The following is a 21720-nucleotide window of genomic DNA, read 5'->3' as shown; positions in this document are numbered from 1 at the left end:
GTACAATATACAGTATTACCTTACCAACTCATTCCATTCATTGATGTAGAATCTTGTAGAATCACCTGTTTCCAATCAATCCACAAGATTAAATACCCCTCCCTCTGTAAGGCCCAACAGTATGGTAAATTTTCAACAGACCAAACCAAAATGAAGACAAAATAGAATTCAAGGCAAGACAGGAAAGTAGCAATAGAGAAGCACAAATCCAGGGAAGTGTACAAGATCATCTCAAAGGCACTGAACATACCTCAGAGCTCAGTGCTGTCCATCGTGAAAAAATGGAAAAATATGAAACCGCTACCACACTGCTTGGATCAGTCTGTCTCTCTAAACTTAGTTGCTGGTGAAAAATGCCACTTGTAAGAGATGCCACAATGATGTCAGAAGTCCCTGAATGCAACTAAAGATGAAGTTCATGGTTCCCGAATCTCCAAGGCCTTGCACTAAAAGGTTTTTATGGAAGAGTGGAAAAACTAAACATATCATTGCCCATACAAACTTTGCAAAGTGTCACTTAGAAGATACCGTAAAGATATGGAAGGTAGTCTTGTGGTTGGATGAGACTAAAGTGCAATCTTTTGGCCTCAACACTGAGCAGTATGTGTGGCATAAATCTAATACAGCACATCAAATGTCCCAACTGTGAAGTACAGTGGAGGTAGCATCATGCTATAGGGATGCTTTTCAACACCAGGGGCTGAAAATCTGGCCAGGATTGATGGGAAGATGAATGCTGCTAAATACAAAAACTGCTAGCCTCTGCTAGAAAGCTTAAACTGGAGAGGCAGGTCGTCTTTCAGCAGGACACTGTCAGAGCAACTATGGAGTGGCTTCAAATGAAGAAAATTGATGTCCATGAGTGGCCCAGTCAGACTCTTGACCTTAACATGATAGAACATCTCTGGCAAAACCTCAGGTTTGCTGTCACTGCTGCTCTGCAACTAACTTGGCATAGATTGAGCAATGTTGCAAGGAGGAATAGGCAAATCTTGCTCAATCACATTGTGCAAAGCTAATAGAGACTTATCCAGAAAGACTACTGTAGCATTCTCGCTCGGGTATAATGGAAACGCCGAATTAAACGCCGAGATAAACCATAGTCAATGAAACAAGGTCGCAGTAAGATTAACCATTTACTGTTCACTCTTCACATTAACATATGGTGAGAACTGTTGATAAAACAATACAAGATTGATACAGTATTTGTTCCCTTCTTGATATCACATTTACATTGTAAATACTTGTAAAAGTAACTATAACTACATTACATTAAAGTGCAGCATACAGGCAGAATTTACCTACGCCATTGACTGCTTTAAATACACTTCAATGCAAACTATCCGCAACTCTTTAACTAACAAAAACATAAACGTTATCGACCGTCGTTACTTTTAACAGGATTGGCGTTAACATTTTAATTCAACATATCGATTATCTATTAACTTACAGCGTTGCTCTCACTGTGATTTCTAATGCTTGCAAACAACTTCTTGTGCAGGTCTGCCTCGTGCGAGCCCCCGCCCTCGCGTTCATCCCAAACTGGTATTTTCCCACAAGACGCGGCAAAACCGGATGTGATGTCATCGCATGCCGATATATTTTACAGGCAATGAATATACTTTAAACAATTCTAATTCTAACTAGAAAATACTAACAAATGAATTACTAAGCAAAAATATTATAAACTAAATAACTGCCATAAAGGCAACATAACTACTGGCTGAAATAGCTGTGACAGGTTCAACTAAGTACTAAGCAAAGGGAGGCAAATACTTTTGGATTGCTGACGTTTCAGTTCTTTTAGTTTTTAGATCTTCATGCTTTAAAATTTTCCACATTTCTGAGATCTACCATGAAAAAAGGAGCATATGATTCACAAATAAAATTTCACAGTTAAATTGATCAAAATCCCTGGTTATAATACTCATTTAGGTGAACACAGAGTGGTGGGCTGAATACTTTTTCAATGCATTGCATTTTATTCCTGGTTGCCTAAATAAGTGCACCATATGTCTAAATAATAATAGCTTAATTTTCTATGAAATAAGAGAAGCCATGGCAGGTTCCATTTCTGCTCTGATATTGCTATCAGAATAGTCACACACTGTCAGTAACCTGAAATACAGTTGGGCCAGTTGAAACAATGAAACTTGCTGAAAAAAAATAACATTAAACAAACAGATTCTCTCACAGAAGGCTCAAACTTACCCAACTAAAAGTGGAACTTTCCTGTAAAAGTTTATTTCTCCCAAGTATGTCCATTTTATAGTTGAAACAACTCAAAACCCTATCATCAGAGTTCTCTGATTTGATGATTATCAATATCCTCTGTTGCACGGAAATGGGATTAAACTGTTTACTACCAAACTTTAATTAAGAGTGCAACATATTCGAGTTTACATTGAAATAAATCTGAAAAAAAGGTCAAACAAGGTTAAAAAAAATACAAAGCAACATACACAAAATGTTTGAAAAACTCAGCAAGTCAGGCACCATCTATTCAAAAGAACAAACAGTTGATATTTTGGGCCAAAACCCTTCTTTCAAGACTGGAAAGTAAGGGGGTAGATGCCGAAATAAAACACGATGGGGGCAGGGGAGGAGGATAAGCTAGAAGGTGAAAGGTGAAGCCAGGTGGGTAGGAAAGTCATAGGGCTGGAGCTGAAGGAACTTTATAGGAGAGGAGAATGGACCATAGGAGAAAGGGAAGGAGGAAGGGCAGTAGGGGGAGGTGAGAAGAGGTAAGAGTCCAGATTAGGGAGAAGAAGAGGTAAGGAAAAAGAATTTTTTTTGTTGCAGAACAATAAATTGATATTTGTGCTATCAGGTTGGAGGTTACCCAGATGAAATATAACATGTTGCTCCTCCACCCAATGAGGGTGGCACAAGACAGACCATGGACCAACATATCGGAACAACAATGGGAAATGGAATTAAAATGTTGGGCTATCAGTAAGTTCCGCTTTTGGTAGATGGAGCAGAAGTGCTCAATTAAGCTGTCCCCCATTTATGACTAGTCTCACCAATGTAAAGGAAGCCACATCGGGAGCATCAGACACAATAGACAACCCAGCAAATTTGCAGGTGAAGTGTTGCAAAGAGGGGAGGGATAAATGGACAAGAGAATCATGGAGGGAGCTATACCTGCAGAAAGCAGAGAGTGAGGGGTGGTTAGTAAAGATTTGTTTGGTGTTAGGGTCTCTTTGGAGATGGTGGATGTTGCAGAGGTTTATATGTTGGATGCAGAGGCTCAAGGGGTGGTAAGCAAGGACAAGAGGAACTATCTTTGTTAAAGGGGGTGGGAAGATGGGTTGAGTGCAGATGTCCAGGAAATGGAGGAGATGCAGGTGAAGGCAGCACTGATGGTGAAGAAAGGGAAACACCATTCTTTAAAGTAAGAGAACACCTCTGATGTCCTGGAAAAGAAAGCCTCATCCTGGGAACAAAAGTGGCCAAGACAAAGGAAGTGAGAAAAAGGAACAGTATTTTTGTAGGAGATGGGATGGGAAGAAGTATCATCAAGATAGCAGTGGGAATTGGTAGGTTTATAAAAGATGTTGGTCGACAGTTTGTCTCCAGAGATGGAGACACAAAGATCTAGAAAAGAGAGGGAGGTTTCAGAAATTGACCATGTAAGTGAATTTAAGGACAGGGTGGAAATTAGAGGCAAAGTTGATGAAATGGATGAACTCAGCATGGGTCCATGAAGCAGGACCAACGCAATTGTCAATGTCGCAGGGGAAGAGTTGGAGAGTATAACCAGGGAAGGCTTGAACACGAACTGTTTCACATAGCCAGCAAAAAGGCTGGGGGCACAGCTGGGGCCCACACAGCTGCCAATGGCTACCTCTGGAGAACAGGTGGAGAAGCCAAAGGAGAAATTGTTGAGGGTGTGGACCAGTTTTGCTGAACAGAGCAAGGTGGTGGTAGAGGGGAACTGGTTGGTTGGTTCTCTTATTGAGAAAGAAGCGGAGAGCTTTAAGCCCTTCTTGATGAGGGAACTGTAAAGGGACAAGTCTTCCATGTTAAAAATGAGGCAGTGAGGGAGAGGGAACTGAAACTTGATAAGGAGATTGAGAACATGAGGAGTGTCACGGATGTAGGTGGGAAGGGACTGAACCAACAGGGATAGAATGGAGTCAAGATATGAGGATTCGAGTTGTTGAGGCAGGATCAGGCAGATACAATGGGCTTACCAGGACAGTCAGGTGTTTGGAACTTGGGTAAGTGGTAAAAGTGAGCAGTGCAGGATAAAGAAACTATAATTTCGGTGGCAGTGCATGGGAGTTCTTCAGAGTTGATGAGATCAGTGATGGTGTTAGAGACAGTTTTCTGGTGGTTCAGAATAGGGTCCTCTTCAAGGGGTTGGTAAGAGGTGGTGTCTGAGAGTTGCCAACTAGCCTTGGCGAAGTAGAGGTTAGTCCGCCACACTACAACAGCACTCTCTGTCAAGAACCAATGCTCCATCCTCCAAATGCAGAACTTCTCCGGCGGCCCAACATGCTAATTCCCATTCTGACATGTTGGTCCATAGTCTCTTTTGTGCCATGTTGAGGCCATCCTCAGGATTGAGGAGCAACACCTTATACTCCATCTGATTAGCTATTAATCTGATGTCATGAATATTGATTTCTCCCCATCCTCTCTCTTATTTCCCACTCTAGCATCTTACCTCTACACCTGCCTGTCACATCCCCCAATGCACCCCCTCCTTCCTTTTCTCCTTTGGTTCACTCTCCTCTCCTATCAAATTCCTTCATCTCCAGCCCTTTATGATACTGCCTAACATGCTGAGTTCTTCCGGCATTTTGTGTATGTTGATCTGGACTTTTCCAGCACCTGCAGAATTTCTTATGTTTATATTTTTTTAAATATACTTTCCAGTAGTTCCACTATCTGGAAAACTATTTGCAAATGGATTTAGAAAGCTAATCTACACTCAGTGGCCATTTTATTAGGGTCACCTGTACACCTGCTCATTAATGCAAATAATTCATGAAAAAGGTTGGATCCATCCTTGGCTACAATCCAGATTTTGAGTTAGTGGTGGAGAGGAGGTCACTAAACAAACTGTTATCCATTATGGACATTCAAGCATATCCTCTCCATGACCTACTGAATAAGCAGCAGAGCACTTTTCAAACAGACTCATTCAGGATTGTTACAGAAAATCTTTCCTCCAAAAAGCAATAAACATATACAGAGCAGTTCATCTCTGTGACACAGGAGAACACACATCACAGTACAACAGTCTCTGTTTTATTATTTCGTACATTATTGCATATTGGTACATTATTATGAGGTGTATTATTATTCTGTACATTATTATTAGTTAAGTCTGCACACTGCTAAGTGTGTTTTTAAATGTCGCTGCTGTAATGAAAGAACTTCCCACTAGGGATCAATAAGGTACTTATTATTATCTAATTAGCCAATCACGTGACAGCAACTCAAGGCATAAAAACATGCAGACATGGTCAAAAGGTTCAGTTGTTCAGACCAATCTTCAGAATGGTGAAGAAATATGATCTAAGTGACTTTGATCATGGAATGATTGTTGGTGCCAGCTGAGGTGGTTTGAGTATCTCAGAAATTGCTGATCTCCTGGGATTTCCATGCATAACAGTCTCTATAGTTACAGAGAATGGTGTGGAAAAACAAACCAAAAACAACCAGTGAGCAGTAGTTCTGTGGGCAAAAGTGAGAGAGGACTAAGGAGAATGGCCAGACAGGTTCAAACTGACAGGAAGGTGACAATAACTCAAATAATGACTTGTTACAACAATGGTGTGCAGAAGAGCATCTCTGAATGCACAACACTTCAAACCTTGTGCTACAACAGCGGCAGATCAGAAATATACACTCTGGCCGTACCGAAGAAAGTGGCCACTGAATGTACGTCCTCTAGTAATCTGTTACTATTCTCCTCACCACTTACCACACTTGAAAGATGTATTCCCTACAAATTACATAAATTCTACCCTGCACAACAGGCCTTGCCAGTGACATATACCAAAACAAAAGATCCCTCAATGTTCTGTCATTTTACCACATTCTTTCCAGAAATGTTACCACTTTTCTCAAATTATTTTTTTTAATTCCAGGTTGATACAGGTAGCCTTTAGTTTTAAACTTTGCCCTCTTACTGTGGAGACATCCAAGATTCATTTCACAGTGTTTCAAGTTCACTTTCCCTGTAAATTTGCGACAGAAACCTTGAGCTTGTCATCATTTTAAAATCTTCACACCTCCCCTAGTCCAACGGTCATTTCTCACATTGGTGCAACAAATTTCTGGCTTGAAACTACATCATACACTTGAAGTAGAAGAACCTGGCTGTTTTCATCGGTAACTGAGGAGGAACACACCTAACTGCGCACTTAGCAGGGAAAATAGAGAAGATGGTATCATTCCTTCCTGTAAGGTTCAAGACAAATTTCGAATTTTCACACCCTGATAGAGTGACAGAGTATTTAACTCTGAAAATGTTACATAATTATTATTGAACAATTTGTGACATTAGTAGTCCCAACTTCCTTGTCTCTTCAAGCCAGACAGACACAGGAGTTCTCGGGTACCACCAAAATTCCAACCTGCATCATGATGTCATTTCACTAAAAATAAAAGGACTAAATTTCAGGAAGAAGATATGAAAACCATGACTAGACTTATAAAAGATCAGTCGCAAGTGGTGCAGACTTCTAGTCTATAAAGGCAATTTACACTATAGCTCAGAGCTGTATAAAATGAGCAGCCCGATCTGCTGAGTTCATCCAGCTTGTTTGTATGTGTTGATTTGACCACAGCATCTGCAGTGTACTTTGTGTGTGCATTATAGGGTTACTGCAGTAGTCCTTCAAAACTACATGTGGTTTTCTTTATCAGTTTTGTTTCAACAAAACAGTCCACAAGATATAGCAGCAGAATTAGGCCAATTGACACATTAAGTATAGCTCCACTATTCGATTATTGCTCATTTATTTACCCTCACAACCCTATCCTTGTGCCTTCTCTCCGTAACCTTACTTATCAAAAAACCCATCAACCTTCACTTTAAACATATCAAATGATCTGGCCTCTATACCTCTCTGCGGCAATGAATTCCACAGATTCATCACCCTCTGGTTAAAGGATATCCGTCCCTCTTGACCTAAACTCTCCAACTATTGGAAACATCCCCCTACATCCACTCTAGCTTTCTCAAAATTCATTAGCTGTCAACGAGAAAATACCACCCTTACCCCCCCCCCCCCCCCCCCGCTCCTGCATTCTTCTAAATTTCAGTGAGTGCAAACCCACAGCCGTCAAACGTTCCACATACATTAACCTTCCATTCCTGGATCATTCTTGTGAATCTCCACCAGACTCTCTCCAATGCCAGCAAAGCTTTCTTAGATAAGGGGCCCAAACCTCCTCACATTGCAGTCTGACCTATGCATTATAAAACCTGAGTATTATATCCTTGCTTTTGCATTCTAGTCCTCTCAAAATGAATGCTAACATTGCATTTGACTTCATTACTACCGATTCAACCTGCAAGTTAACCTTTAGGGAATCCTGCACGAGGACCCCCAAGTCCTTTTGCACATTCAATGTCAAATTTTACTTCCCATTTAGAAGATAATCTGTACTTTTATTTCTTCTACCAAAGTGGATGACCACACACTTCCCATACAATTCACTTGCTGTATTCCATCTACCACTTCTTTGGCCATTCTCATCATCTATCCAAATCCTTCTGCTGTTCACCTGCTTCCTCAACACTGCCTCCCCCTCCACCTGTCTTTGTATCATCAACAAACTGGGCCACAAAGACATCAATTCCATCATCCAGATCATTAACAAACAACGTTAAAAGTAGCTGACCCTACCTCAGCCCCTATGCAACACCACTAGTTGCCAGGAGCCAACCAGAAAAGGCATACTTTATTCGCACTCTTTCTTTCCAGCCAGTCAGCCAATCTTCTTCTGTCCATGCTAGTATCTTTCATGTCCTACCATGGGCTCTTATTTTGACGAGCAGCCTCATGTGCTGCTGTCAAAGTCCATCTGAAAATCCACTTACTCTGCTTTGTCTATCCTGCCTACTATTTCTTCAAATAATTCCAAAAGATTTGTCAGGCAAGATCTCCCCTTAAGGAAACCATGCTGATGGCAGCCTATTTTATTGTGTGCCTCTAAGTACCCCAAAGCCTCATCCTTAATAATAACTCTGACACATTGCCAATCACTGAAGTCAGGTTATCTGGCCTATAATTTCCTGTCTTTTGCCTCCCTCCTTCTTAAGGAGTGGAGTGAACCATTCCGGAACTTACCGGTAATTATTTTTGAAAGATTATTACTAATGCGTCCACAATATCTTTAACTACCTCTTTTAGAAATCTGGAGATAGTACTTCAGGCCCAGGTGATTTATCTAACTTCCAACCTTTAAGCTTCCCAAACGCCTTGAATAATATTTTTTTAAACTTTTTTTTATTGTATTTCAAGTAGTTACAAAATAAAGTATGGAAAAAAAATGTATATTACCCATCCCCCCTCCCCTTAACCCCTCCCCCTAACCCCTCACCCCTCGCATCCCTATAGAAAAAAAAGAGAAAGAAAGAAAAAAAAAGAAAGAAAGAGTGCCTGGATATTGGAAGATCCCCACATGCTCCATGGAGTTCATAATAACTTTAGTATATATATTTATTTCTTTCCGCAAATAACCAATTATTTCATCTTCGGAGCAGCCTTGAAAAATATTAGCCACGATCACCTCTGCCTCTTGACACTCCTAAGTTTCTAAAAATCTGCCGATGCGTTCCACAATGAAGACTGATGCAACATCCTCAATTCATCTGCCATTTCTTTGTTCCCTAATTCTACCTCTCCAGCATCATTTTCCGGTAGTCACTGTCCCTGTTGCCTCTCGCATCTCATTTACTTTGAATAGTACTTAAAAATTGCACCGCTACAAAATATCATGCAAAAGTCTGTTTCCATTAATCAAGCTAAAAGTTCAGCCTACAGCGTATAATGACAAGAGCACAGCGGGAAAAATTACTGGTCTGGTAAACCATGCAATTGCAGTGCAATCATAAAATACTCTTCTCTCTATTAAAAATGGCAATCTTATTTTTTATGATAAATATTAATATGCAGCAGGATCTGCCCATGTTTTTTTTTGATTTTGTCATCCAGTTAACATAATACATTGAGTTTATAAAATAAATTAATAAAGTTACCTGTTATCAGTAAGATGGAACGATATAGGAATCTTCATCGAAAATTAATAACCCTGCAAAAGAAATAAAGGGCCATATTAATAAATCCACCTTCTGCAGTTCTTTGATCTATAGTTACCATAGTTTTATATTGTCTCAGTACTGTGTGAACAAATAAATAACTTGATAAAGAACACATTCCCAAAAACTCCCACAGGAAACCAGAATGATTTATTTCTTATCCCGCAGCGAATAGTTTTAATAATTGATGTGTATAATTCTCTGCACAAAACCCTCACTTTTGTTCGCCTTTCAAATGCAACACGGTTTCACTCGAGTGCAAAAGCTGAAGGGTAAATCAAAAGGTACCCAATTTAAAAAAAAGAGGGTCACTCTTCATAAGACCAGGCATGTTAGAGAATAACAATTTTTTTAATATGTTGATGTAATATAAAAGGTAAATTCCTATGGGAGGGCAAAAATCTGCATTTTTATTCAGCAATGAGCTTGGCCTTGAAGTGTTCTGTTTCAGAAAACTTCAAATTAGATATAATAATCAATCCAAAAATAGCTACAAAGGTGGCAATTCACAGCACCGTTTGTGCTAAACTTCCACGTGCAACATTCGTAATCTAGAATGGAAAACTGAACTCCACCTGGTTTTATTAAGGAAATCTGCTGCGATTAGCAAAATGAAAGATATTTACCAACAACACTCAGTTCTGTTCTGTGTCTGTGCTTTAGCCTTTGAAATTGCTGCAGGAAAAGCAAAGGAGCAGTAATTTTGCATGGGACTTGTGCTATGACATCAATAATTTCTACACCAACGACCTCACAAACAGGGAGACGGAGGCACAGCCAAACAACCATCCTGATCAGCAGGAAGCATTGTTGTACAGGCCATCTGTCCCTAGCTACTTCTAAATACCAACTCCAACAAAAACAGCACCCCAACCGACTACTGCTTCAATATTTTTTGTTCTGAACTTACGATTGCATTGCAATTCAGCAGAATATAATTACCCGTGAAACCAAAAGTTTGCAGTAGTTTTGAATTATTTAGTTTCACTTATTTCATTTCCATGCAGCTGGAAAGCAGCAGAACATGACCAATAACGGTGAATGTACACCACTAGTCTATCTCTAGGCAACCCAAAAAGACACCGGGAGAAGATCCTTTAATGCAATAATTTAAGTTCCAACATGTTCCAAGTGACTTCTTTATAATCTCTTAAAAACCAAAAGATTGCAACTAAAACAGTTATAAAGATGGTAAAGATGGAATAATAAAGTAAGCTAGCCAATAATATTAAAGCGAATACCAAAAGCTTCTTCAGTTACATAAATTGTGAAAGAGTGGCAAGAGTGAATATCAGATTGCCGGAAAATGATGCTGGAGACATAGCAATGGGGATAATGAAACGGCAGATGAACTGAATAAGTATTTTCCATCAGTCTTCACTGTGGAAGACACTAGCAGTATGGTAGAAGTTTCAGGTGTCAGGAGGCATGAAGTGTGTGAAGTTACCATAACTGGAGAGAAGTTCCCTAGGAAACTGAAAGGTCTGAAGGTGGATAAGTTACTGGGACCAGATGTGTACACTCCAGAATTCAGAAAGAGCTCACTGAAGAGGTCATGGAGGCATCAGTAATGATATTTTAAAAATCACTTAATTCTGGAATGGTTCTGGAAGATAGTAAAATTGCAAATACCATTCCACTCTTTTTACATTACATGTCAATGATTTGGATGATAGAATTGATGGCTTTGTTGTAAAGTTTGCAGACAATATGAAGAGAGGTGGAGGAGCAGGTAGTTTTAAGGAATTTGAGAGGCTACAGAAGGACTTAGACAGATTAGGAGAATGGGCAAAGAAATGGCAGATGGAATACAATGCTGGGAAGTGTATGGTCTTGTATTTGGGTAGGAGGAATGAAAGGGCTGAATAATTTCTAAATGGAGATTGTGCAGGATTCCCTCAAGGTTAATTTGCAGGTTGCGTCTGAGATGAGGAAGGCAAATGCAATATTAGCATTAATTTAAGATGACTAGACTATAATAGTAAGGATGTAATGTTGAGGTTTGTTAAAGGTTTGTTGAGGCCTCACTTGGAGTATTGTGAGCAGTCTTCACCTGTCTGTGTTCACTGAAATTCAGAAGAATGAGGGGGGACCTCATTGAAACCTATCTAATGGTGAAAGGCCTTGATAGATTGGATGTGGAGGGGATATTTCCAATGGTGGGAGAGACTAAGACCCGAGGACACAGCCTCGGAATAGAGGGGTGTCCTCTGAGAACAGAAATGAGGAGTAACTTCTTTAGCCAAAGAGTGGGGAATCTGTGGAGACCAAGTCTTTATGTATATTTAAGGCAGAAGATTGCAGTTTCTTGATTGGTCAGGGCATGAAGAGATACTGGGAAAAGGCAGGATACTGGGGCCGAGAGGAAAATTAGATCAGCCATAATGAAATGATGGAGCAGGCTCGATGGGCCAAATGGCCTAAATCTGTCCTAAATTTATGGTCTTATGTGGTTCACATATGGCCCTCCATAATAGGTCAATATTCTTTTTCTTTCTAAATCTTTTTATTAATATTAGTAATATGGACAGAATACAAATGATATATTGATAAAGAAATTACCAACATACAAATTCCATTGCATATGAAAAAAAAACATACATAATAGTTACAATATAAATGAGTTTACCAAGACATAAGCCATAAAATATATGTATGAACATAGTAAATCTAAATATTTCATAATGTATGATATAAAGAGAACAGAAAAAAAACAAAAAAAATATATATAATGCATAATGTATAATTTATAATAATGCATAATATATAATGTATAATTTATATAAAACTCATATGTTTTGGTCGTGTTCATTTTTGGAGAAATATTGGAAAGATATTTTTGATATTATTTCTGCGGTTTTGAATATCGATTTACAACCTCATCCTATTACCGCAATTTTTGGTTTACCAATGTTAGACTCACTGCATTTATCTTCTGCTCGTCGAATGATTGCATTTCTAACTCTGATGGCTAGAAGATCTATATTGTTGAATTGGAAAGAAATTAATCCTCCCACTGTATTTAATTGGTTCTCTCAAACTTTATGTTTAAATTTAGAAAAAATTAGAAGTGGTACTTTTGAGACTTCTATTAAATTTGAAAAGTTATGGAGACCATTTATTCAACATTTTCATATGATGTAATATGACCCTGTGCCAAGTTCATTTGATTTCCCAGCTTTTAGCTTATGTATTTTGAGAGGACCGGAAGTGACGGCATGGATGAATACTTATTTTTGTGAGATATTATAAACAGCCCCCTTTTTTTTCTCTCTCTTTTTTTTTTGCTTCTTTTTTCTTCTATATTACATATTGGTTATAGTTAATAGGTCAATATTGACAACAAATTATTTTGCAGGGTTTTCTAGGATTGCTCTCAGATTAAGCTCACTTTCTTTGCCCAACATTTGCTTCTGATCTACTGAGTCACATCTGCATGCATGATCCACATGCAAAACTTGAGAGTTGCCTAAGAAAGTCCTCTACATAGAATTTTAAACATGGAGTTATGTAGAGCAATATCATTAGATTAGCCACGAACAATAATGTTGAAATGTCTCAGGCACCCTAGATTTTTTTTAATATGGTTTCATATAGTATGGCCTCCATACAGCCCTGATCCCAACAGCATCAATGCTGTCTGGGATTTTCTAGAGAGACAGAAGTTTGTAGAAGAATTGTGGCAAGTTCTCCAAGATGCTAGGAACAACGTACCAGCTTATTTTCACTGCATGACAGTGTCTTAAGAGAATTGATTCAGTTTTATAGGCAATGGATGGGCCACCCAAATATTGATCTGATTTCATTTTTTTATTGCTTACTGCTCTTTATAGTAATTTTTTGATATTTAGAAACTTCTCAATTCATTATTTTTGAAAGCATATTTGCTTTAGCATTTTTTTACATGCACCCAAGACTTCTGCACAATATTGAAGTTAAATTTCAAATCCCATTTAAATTCAGCTAGACGTCTTGAAAATACTTGAGCAACACACACAAAATGCTGGAGGAGCTCAACAGGTCAGGTAGCATCGATCAAGACTGGAAGGAAGGAGGAAGCTACCAGAATAAAATGGTAGGGAAGGGGAAGGAGCCTAGATGGAAAGTGACGGGGGTGGGGTGGGGGGGGGAAGCTAGGTGGATGGAAAAGATAAAGGGCTGGAAAAGATGAAGGGCTGGCGAAGAACAAATCGTTTAGGAGATAAGAGTGAACCTGGAAGAAAGGGAAAGAAAGGCACCAGAAGGATGTGACAGGCAGGAGAAAAGAGGCAAGAAGCCAAAGTGGGGAATAGAAGAGGAAAGGGGAAAATATTTTTTTTTATAGGAAGGAGAAATCGATGTTTATGCCATCAGTTTAGAGGCTACCTAACAGAATATGAAGTGTTGCTCCTCTACGTTGAGAGTGGCCTCATCATGGAAGTGGTCATGGACCAACAAATGGGAACGGGGATAGCAGTTAAAATGGTTAGCCACAGCATGGTTCCCCAATCTACATTGGAATTCACCAATGTAAAGGAGGCTGCATCACGTAAAATACAGGCAAAACACTTGTTTGCCTATAGCATCCAGAACAGGTTGCTGCCCAAGTAGTAGAATTTCACACAACATTTTCCAAAAGACATCAATAATCCGATGCTAATACAAATCATTCAGTGCATGAGGGAATAAACTGAGGTGCCACATTGCCCATTGCTGGCTTGTGTGTTTTAAACTGTATTTTTAACTAATGAACTATCAGTCCAATTATTTCTCCTGTATTTGTAATTATTACCAGCAGAGCCACCACTATGCTAATGCTTCACCATTTCTCCCCTCCAGAAGAAATCTGAGAAAGCAACATGAGAAAATATGAGCTGCAGGCCCCTCAAGCCAGGCCAATGTGATCATGGCTGATTTCTGCTGGTGTTGACTCCTTTTCTATGCTTATTTTGTACAATGCTCAATTCTTCAATCTTAAAATATTTATCCATCTCCATCTTCAATGTATTTAATGACTTGACCTCAACCACCTTTAGGGGCAGAGAATTCTAGAGAACAACTATACTCAAAGATTCACTTCAGTAGGCTTAAAAAGATTACATTATTTTATTCAAATTATCGTTGCATTAAGGTTGTTTACAAAGTAATCCAAACAACACAGTAAATCTGCCTTGCTAGCAACAATCCCAACATCATATTCTTGATTTGCAACTTAATACATGCAAAAACATGAGTATTCAATCCCTCATGCATTGTACATCATTCAATATGACATGATTTATCATTCATCTCAACACTATTTTCCTGACTTACCCCAACATTCCTCAATTCCTTTAATATCCTGAAACATTTCAATATCTACCTCCACAGTTCTCGTGGAGTGTGCACTACAAAATTTGATCACCTGGGTGAGAAAAAAATCTCTTCACTTCAGTTCTTTGTGGCCTGTGCTTGCACTCATAAATCTTTGCACGTGCTGAGACATCAGATCACGCAAAGTCACCTCAACTTCAATGACAAATAAAACACATTTGAAAACCAGAGACCTGCTGCACGTTGCATAATTCTAACATTTCCCCTTCTAGCTCCTCCAAGCATCTAACTTGTTAAATCGTGAAGCTAAGCATATTGTCCAAGCACTTGCCATGGAATCTAATGGTATACAAATGCAAGACTGGACACCTTTTATAGTTTTACAGTCAGAAATGATGCCTATGCAATTTGGGGGTCCCCTCATGAACCTTAGATACTTCACAACACTAGAGGTCTGCTTCAGTGAAACTTCACTGAGATGCGGACAAATATTTTTCTTGCCCAAGTTGATATTTCAGAGCATAGAGCTTTTGGCTGTTTGCCTTCCTGCTCAAGAATGTTCTGCAACCAGTCAAAGATATCCTGGGCCCACTAGGATTTCCCACCAACAACACATGATCTAACTGTGAAGAACACACATAAAATGCCAGAGGAAATCAGCAGGTTAGGCAGCATTTATGGAGGGAAATGGACGTTTGTGGCAGTGATGTTTCGGGCTGAGACCCTTCATCTGGATATCCAGCTGCAAAATTGGCTACGTTCCCTCATCTCGTGTCTCAAGCAAAGACAGGACACAAGGAATAGAAGCCATTGATAATGCAAGGCATTTTCATTTGAGGTTATCACAAAGTATCCCAGAATCAAGATCTCAAACTGAACATTCAATGGTCCACCTCAAACAAACTGAGAGGGCTCATCTTAGTTTCCCAGTATTGAGATCTGAGCCATAGAATTTAGTACCTGTATGATGCAATGGTTAGGCCACAACTGATTACTGCATTAAATTCTGATCGCCACACATTAGGAAATATTCAAGTGTGAGAAGGTGTGCAGGAAAGATCAACTGCTATGTTTCCAAGGAGAGGGGATTCTAGACCTGACAACATGGGGTTAATTATTGGGGGTCACCTTTTAAATGTACATATACATTAAAGTGGTTTGCATAAAGAGAAGCTTTACATACAGTTGAAGGAACAGAATTTGAAAGGAAAAAATATGCAGCTGTGCATCAGTTGAGGACTGGAAGAGGAGAACAGAATTTAATGGTGGAATTAAAAGGAGCACCTTATTCACAAAAGGGAGTGGATATGCACTGGAACCCACTGCCACAAAGGTACACTCACATTATGGAAAGGTTGCTTTCTTCAAGAAATGTCCATATTACTATTTTCCATAATATGAACCCTGACAAAAATTGACAAAATTTCTTGTTTCTTTCACACTGTGTTTATTTAATTTTCTTTATTCTGCCATAAATTCACTATTTGTGACTTTTTACTGATTTCAATTTTTTTTTTCCATGTGATTTGTGAAATTACACAGGGGAACACTGCATGGTGCATAAGACTGTCTCTGAAGAGCAGAGGATGAAACCAAGTCTAGTGCTTTACCAACTGTTGGCACAAACCTGAGGGGCTGAACGACCTCTGTTTGTGTTTTAAGATCTCCATTTTGCCAGACCACCCATTACTATAAACACCTTTCTGAAGAAAACAAATGCAGCAGAAACTGGTATGAGCAGTCACGTTTTCAGATTTATTTTATGCAATGCCAAAGAGCAATATAATATTAAAAACTGATAACACAGCTATAGAACTGTAGCATTAATCCCCTTACAAAGGAGTACTTTTTCATTGATCAAAGCCTTGACCTGGAAAAAACATCCATTACTGTCATTCAGAGCCAGGATTAATTGGTGACAGCAGAAACAGAAATATTGGATGTGCCAAGAGGCAAGTTGAGAAATCTTTCGGCAACAGTGCTTTCTTTATAAATATGTGGTCAAAAAAAAGAGGAGCAATTCCATCTTTTTTCAAAACATTAACCACGAGCAATTTTAGGATGTAATGGAGTGGAAACTAACAGGTTTGAACAGATAGTGAAACCTATAAGAATCAAGCCATTCAGCCCATCAGATCCACACAACTCCCAGAAAGGCAATTCCAATAGTCCATTGGCCTGATGCTTGACCCTCTGCAACTTATTCTACGTCCTTAAATTGCCCTTTTGATTCTTTTCACCATTAGTGTGAATAAATGATAAATTTACCTTCACCAATTAACTGACCAGCATGGGGGGGGTGGGGGGGAGGGCATCATAAAGAAACGCACACTGTAACAGAAAGAACATGCAAACTCTGCACAGAGAGCACCCAAGGTCAGGCAGGGCCAAACCTGGGAACTCATGTTCTCAGGTTCTATCAGAAGTAGCCAGTCTACATGTGATATTGGCTCAGTACAAGCATTCCCTACAGCTCAGCATTTTGCAGTTTTAACAATCATTCATATTCTCACGCTCAACAACCCTAACTTAATAACTTCCACATCCCTTTTACATTTACATTTCCAATAAATCCATCATTGTCATCCCAGGGACAGGTCCCAATGCCAACCCTGACCCCATTAGAGGTACAGAGATATTCCCTTTCACTTATCCATCCTCCTCCAACACACATTTCCTCTATAAAATGAAAACCAGCTTGTTTTCTCTCCCAGTTTGAATGAAGAATCTTCAAACTAATTTGTCAATTCCCTTTCTTTCCACGTACACTGCCCAACCTGCTGGGCATTTCTGGCACTTTTTACTTTTATTTCAGATTTCAAGTGTTTGGAATATTTTGAATTTCACCCAGGTCTTGTTATAGACAGACAAGGACTGTTTCATTTTCTGATAAATTGCAAACTGAACTGAACCATCTGTTATCAAGCCATCACCTTGGTGATTACTCATGTAAATAAGTTATGAATAAAGATATAAAATATTTTTACAGGAACAAAACTCTACCATGTGCATGCATATGTATACCAATACACATAGACATAAGTACACAAATACATGGAAACAGAAAATGAGTTATTCCGTTAACAATTTTAACAAAGCTGAAATATGTATTTAAGTGCTATTTATATAAAATAATAATTGCAAAATGAAACATGGTCAAATTCAAATTTATTGTTAACTTTGCAATTAAGGCCATTTTCAATGCATATATTATCAATGTACAAGTTATGAATCCCCCCTCCTTTTGATATTTGCATTAATTTAAAAATTGCTGTTAACCTACAAGAGCTTTGAAATTCTCATCACATTATTTGTGAAGATTTGACAAAAGCTTCTCGAAATGTACCTTATTTTCATCATTAAGGCCTGGTTCTGCAGAGACTAGGATCTGAGTACTGCAAGGGCCCTTGAATGAGGCACAACTTTGCTGCATCACCTTGGTCACAGAGACCAAAACAATCCAGCCTGGTCAACCAAAACTTTCCTGAAGCCAAGACCATTCTTTATTAACCATGGGAATAAAGCAGTCTTGCTTGTGACAACCACAGTAATGACAAGCAGACTGTAATGACAATTGGTCCACCTTGCAATCAGAATGAAAAAGAATAAAATCACAAATATGGTAGGTAAATAGTGGAAAATGACTGCATTTTACAGGAAGAGAATAAAACTTGTCCGGCTGTGATTTCAGTCCACATTTAGTACCAGTCGTGTCCTGGCATCTGCAGGATGATCAGTTGACCAAAAGGATGTGACTTACAGCACATCCTGAGTAAAGACTTCAATAAGAGGAGTTTTGTGAAGCAAAATGTGGTGCATGCACATGATTAACAACTGGCTATTAACCTAGAAAAATTAACACCTCACAAATGCAGTGGATTACAGTTAGTTGGGACACATTGAGACCAGTACATTTTGGCACAATTAAGCAGCTGTCCCAATTAACTGAAGTTTCACAGAAATAGTTATAAAGGTATAATGTAGATTATTGCTTTCAACAATAACATCCTCCAAATCTTCATTTTCATTGTAACATTTAAGATGATAATTGATAGCTTCACATTTTTCATATCCCTAACTTGCTGAAGTAGTTAAATCTTCTCATTTTCACATCCAGCCATTTCTGGCATCCCCAAGTCCCAATGCTTGAAACCACAGTGAGCAAAAGAGTTCTAAATTGTCTTACAGCATTTTTCTTGCCGACTATCAGTGACAAAAGTCACTGCTATTTGAACACAACCACAGACAACTGATGCTATTTAAAAGCTGTTCACTCCAAGCACGGTGTAATGTCTAACAGCCGCATAAGTGCACACAACTGACACTAGTAGGAAGCTGTTTGGCAACAATTTTCTGTCCCAATTAAGGAGAATAGTGACCCAAAAAATGGGTATTTTTTCAATTTGTTTTTGTTCTTTATGAGTTGTCCCAAATAAGCAGCTGTCTGATTCACCAATAACCAAATTAACTGGAATCCACTATATTTTCCAAAGGTAGGAATTGCAAGGGAAAGAAGCATTAGAGATTAATGGAACTGAAATGCATAAGTTGCTCAAATTTTAGAACCTTTACTTAACACTTTTATTTTTAAAGAGCACCAACAATCAGTACAAATAGACAATAAAATATCCTTCAACAATCCAGTTCAGCAACCCAAACTTTGTTCAACCTTACATGTTGCTGACTCCTGTTATATTAAAGAAACATTCTGGTGCAATTTGTTCAACAATCATTTTGATACTTCAAAGCAATATTACAATGCCTCCCATCCACTCCATAATGTACTGGTTAGGCACAGGAGTACATTCAGCCAGAGACTCATTTCACCGAGATGTAACACTGAGCGTCATAGGAAGTCATTCCTACCTGTGGCCATCAAACTTTACAACTCCTCCCTTGGAGTGTCAGATACCCTGAGCCAATAGGCTGGTCCTGGACTAATTTCCACTTGGCATTACTTACTTATTATTATTGATTTATGGTTTTATATTTCTATATTTCTACACTATTCTTGGTTGGTGTGACTGTAACAAAACCCAATTTCCCTTGGGATCAAGGAAGATCTGCCTGTCTGTCTGTCAAAAGGAGATCAAGTGCATTTTCCTTTGGTATAACCAGACATGCACCAAGGAAACAGATAAAACACTTATAGAAGTGCAGTGACCCAAATAATTGACTTCTCTTGAAATAGTTACAGAGATCTGATCTTTAATTCTCAAATGCATCATTAATTTAAGCTGAGTCCTGCACCAAGGAATTATGGTTTTCATCTTTCACACTCTCTGCCTGCTCAAAGCTCAGATAAGTGTACAAGTGATTTCACTAAGAAGCTCAAACTGAATTCCTACTCTTTGACCTCTAGGCTACTAGAATCAAATCAGAACCTATTTGTTATTCATTCTCATGAGAATTCTGTATCATCTTTCCACCCTCTTGTAACTTGTAGCATAAGTTAGTGAGAAGCATTCTCGGCATCCCTACATACTCATTAATTCAGGGGAACGTGCAACTGTTTCGATGTTTTAATGGGCTTAAGCTACCATACTGATTTAAAAGCTCCAGGTAAAAAATGAGTACCAAAAAGGAATGCTGTCAGGAAACAATATCTGCCAGCAGGTAAAATATAATCTACATATTCAGCTGTGAAAGACCCAAAATAATGTGTTTTGCAAGAATTGTGAAATAGATTAGGTAAAAACTGCATCCATATGGAGTGTCAATCATATAAAAATGCATCATAAATTACCAGATGTTGAAAAGTAAAGTCAACAAAGCAATCATTAAGGCTTGGCATACGGAATTGAATATGGGATCTTCAGGGTGAATGACTTGAGGACAAAAATGGGTTCTCTTGAAGTGCAGTAACACATTAAAACCTCCATCAGAAGGTAAAAGGTCATCAGGCAGTTTGCGGTGGCCAGCTGCAGAAATATCTATAAAACTTTGCTTCAGTATTGCATCTGAGCAGAACTCTCTTCTCAATGGAACTACAGCTTAAAACACTGAAAGCTTTGAGTAAGACCGATATAAAAACAAAGAAAACAATGAAAAGCAAAAGCAGGACACTATGATTTATAAACTACCAGCTGCCAAGTCCAGCAAGTAAGTTCAGCTACAGTGCACCTTTGCTAACTAACCAGTGTTTTTATTGTTGGGTTGATAAAATAAACCTGCATTTGTTTTACCAGTAAGCTTTGCAATGCAATTCATTGACTGGCAATATGCCAATACTTTACAAGGTACTTGGAAGATTTAATAGCCAAGGGTAGCCTAACTGAAATAATGCAGCTGGACAGTTTACAAAAGCAACTTCACCAACACTAGGATTATGCATAATTTAACTGTGATTCCTTTCAAACGTAAACCTTTCATTGAAAAGCTACATCTAAACTACACCGGATAAATCCATAACTGAAGCTTTTTCTCTTCATTTTTACCCTCCGTCCACATTAAAATGGTGTTTTTGTCCCCCAAAACCAGAGCTTTTCAGAAACGCTTTCCAGGCCGGATATTTTTGAAAACGCTGCTCAGGCAGATCAGTGTGGACGGGGTAACTGGAGACTTCTGAAAACGCTATCAGACGGCAGCATGCTATTTCATTGTTTTCTTGAACGCAACCTAACAATTTCAGAACAGACGGCAATGAGACTGAAGCCAGAAGAGTTAGAAATGTACTCACTGAATACTTTGACCCATAACTTACTGAATAAATAAGTATACTCACTTTGCCCTGTTTTCTGTCCTTGCTCGTATGAAGGTGGTTTACCTATTTATGTAAGTACTTCCCTGACAATAGATGTGTAACAGCCTAATGTAACATTGTATGGAAATACAAGATAACACTGATGCAGACATGTTTTACACATTTAACAAGGTGCTTTATTAATGCAACAGAGTCGGTTTTTCAATGTTCGTCATCAGCAGGGTCAATCTGTCCGTGAACTCCCTGTCGGTTGCCTCCGTACGCTCCAGTATTTGTTTTTTCTTTACTTTTAATTTCTCCTGCACTGAGTCAACAGCTGTCCGTCATTTTAAGTTTTTCTAGTCTGTAACTACACAAACGCGCACTTTTACGGCGAGATTCAACACCAAAGATATCGCTTGGTTTCGGTAGATGTGTCCTGCGCATGCGCAGGAGG

General features: G+C 38.8%; 1 protein-coding gene across 5 annotated transcripts in view; it reads right to left on the bottom strand.

Annotated features, from left to right (window-relative positions):
* LOC132383951 (alpha-(1,6)-fucosyltransferase) overlaps positions 1 to 21720 on the bottom strand; it is an 825511-nt gene that overhangs the window by 685444 nt on the left and 118347 nt on the right. For all 5 annotated transcript variants that reach the window (XM_059955175.1, XM_059955226.1, XM_059955235.1 and 2 more), the window contains exon 2: positions 9230 to 9282. The gene's annotated coding sequence lies outside the window, so the exon portion shown is untranslated. The remainder of the gene's footprint in view (positions 1 to 9229; positions 9283 to 21720) is intronic.

This window comes from Hypanus sabinus, chromosome 2 (assembly GCF_030144855.1).
Source record: "Hypanus sabinus isolate sHypSab1 chromosome 2, sHypSab1.hap1, whole genome shotgun sequence".
NCBI lineage: Eukaryota > Metazoa > Chordata > Chondrichthyes > Myliobatiformes > Dasyatidae > Hypanus > Hypanus sabinus.
This window is presented reverse-complemented; position numbering and strand designations above follow the sequence as displayed.